Source organism: Empidonax traillii, unplaced genomic scaffold (genome assembly GCF_003031625.1).
Source record: "Empidonax traillii isolate 1590-97213 ecotype Southwest subspecies unplaced genomic scaffold, ASM303162v1 scaffold1060:size1239554, whole genome shotgun sequence".
Lineage (NCBI taxonomy): Eukaryota > Metazoa > Chordata > Aves > Passeriformes > Tyrannidae > Empidonax > Empidonax traillii.
This window is the reverse complement of record NW_020956253.1, coordinates 6,990-9,477: the sequence shown is the minus strand read 5'-3', so window position 1 is coordinate 9,477 and position 2,488 is coordinate 6,990.

Below are 2,488 nucleotides of genomic sequence, written 5' to 3'. Positions count from 1 at the left end.
AATGTTTATCCAAGTATGATTTGGGGGCACAGAACATTTATAGCCCTGCAGAAGACAGACCCCCCCCGCCCCCCGGTCTCTCTCTCTTTCCTGAGGCGGGAATCGCTGATTTCCTCCTGATTCCTTGGCATTCCTTGGGGGGGGATTGTGCCTTTTCTGCCTCATCACCTTGCTGGGGAGTTGTGACGAATGCCATTGCCATGGGATTTATTTCCTGGAGCTGGGAAGGGGAGCTGCTCCTGCCTTTTGAGGGAGGCCAGACGTCAGCTCCCGTAAGGAATGACTCACCCCGGAGAGCGTCAGCGCTCCGAGCCCCTTGCGGTCTCAAATGCAGCATTTTGGAGTGACAGGGAGATGCTCTTTCTCCTCTTACAGCTGCTGAGAACCTGAAAATCAGAGCCTGCTTTATTTCTCTGCGTCCCCATCAGTAAATACAGAACTTTTCGCGGCGTTTCCGAGGAGGAAAGGGAGGGATTTGGTGGTTTGGAGCTGTTAAAACTCCGGGGGGGAATCTTCACTTTGCTGCCTTGTCGTTGTTCAGTGCAGTGGCTTCTCCTTGATACCACAATCCACCAAAAAAACCCACCGATTTTAGAGCTGAGCAGGGCCAGTCCTTCCCCCCTGCCCTTTGTGTTTTAAAGCTGCACCAATAATTTCGGTTTTCCTCTGGAGGGCAGCAAACCCCTCTGCAGCTTCTCTTCGGGTTTTTTTTTTTTTTCCTCCCAAGACCAAACAGAAACTGCTCTGCCGCTCTTCCCCAAGTGGATTTTACCAAGACACAAATAACAAGTTGGGGAAAAAAATGGCTTTTTCCTCTTGCTCTGGTGCCCTGGCCGTGAGCACTGAAGGTCACACACACACACACACGTGGGGGAGCCTCAGGGATGTGGTGGGCTCGTGCAGCAGATAAAGGAAGTCTTTTACATTTTTATAACACAAAACCTGCTTGGAACGCTCAGTAAATGGAGTGATGTGGGAGTCACTGGAGTTGCACTTCCCAGATATTCCAGAGGCGAGAAAATGGGCTCGAAATGAATCAGCCCTTCCTGAGTTTAGCTCTGCTACTGTATCGCTGCAGCGTTGTTTTGAGATGGCCAGTGACACTTGGAATAAGCAGTCAGGCTTGGATTTATTTCCTTTTGTGTGTGAGGATTCGTCTCCCTCACTCCTTCCATCGGCAGAGGCCGCGAGGAATGAGGAATAGGGACAGGATTTTTATTTTATGCATTTTATAGTGTGCATTCTGTAGTAGCCTGGGGTTCTGGGCTCTCTCACTCCTTATTTTTAATGGGATTTGGGAGCCTGGACTTTTTTCATCCTTGTGCAAATCCTCATTTAACTTCAGATGTCGTGACAGGATGGTTTGGGTTGGAAAGGAACTTAAAGCTCGTCTCATTCCAGGGGCAGGGGACACCTCACACTGCCCCAGGCTGCTCAGAGCCCAGATCCACCTAACTCTGACCACAGTTTTTGCCTTTCTGTCCATTATTTTTCCCCTCTTTTGGCCAGTAAGTTCTTTTCCTTGTCCTAAACTCGGGCTCTGCCCCGTGTCCGAGGCTGCCTTTCCGGTGACAGCGGCACGCTTGACCTGCAGGGTCTGAACCGAGCGGCTCTGAAGGGACTCATCAATCTGACATCCTCCCCTTGACGTAATTCTCAATTTTCTTCTTATAATACTTTGTCTTGGTCAGCCCAGTGTGGCTTCTGGTCCCGGTTAATCTGATAAAAAGGGATGTGATTCCGTGCGGTTCTAGCCGGAGCCTTTCGTGGAGGTCGATCCTGTTCCTCACCAGGAACGGGCACTGCGAGCCTGGATAAAGAAATAAATCCCCAGACTGTGGGGGCCCTTGGACTCCAGCTGATATTCTGAGTTGCCCTCAGTGTGTCTTGCAGATAAATACATGAGTTCACCGACAGAAAGTGGGGATTTTTGAGAGGACGAGCGGGGAAAATTCGAGGCTTCGGTAGAGACTGTCGTGAGCGAGGGGAGGAAATGAATTCCCCCAGAAAGTGCTGCAGGTCTTTAATATTTCTGCAGCACCTCCCTCTTGGGGTAATAAACATGTAGGAGTGTTCAGACAGAAGTCTTTGCTCGGGGTGCTTTGCTTTGCCTGAGAAATAAGTTGGCCGAGGAGCGAGTGAAGAATTGCAGAGCCCGGAGGGGGAATCTTTGTTTTGGAGAGGGTTTTGCAACACGACTGAGAAGTTTTAATTTCCCTCAGCTGAGAGCCCCACTTAGGAGATTTCTGGGCCCTTCTGGATGCCTCTCACTCCAGCCAGGTTGTGGGCTTGCTGATAAGCTCTCCCCTTCCTGGGCAGGGGGTTTGCAATTACCGCTGAAGAATCACCGTGAGACACCTTTTTTTTCTTTCCCGCTGCACGCCGGAGAAAATCCATCTTTTTCTCCGGGAGCTGCTGCCATCAGGGCAGAAGTGCTGGCTTGATTACAGCTGCCTTGGCTGAGGCCAATCAGGCAGGAAGGTGTAAA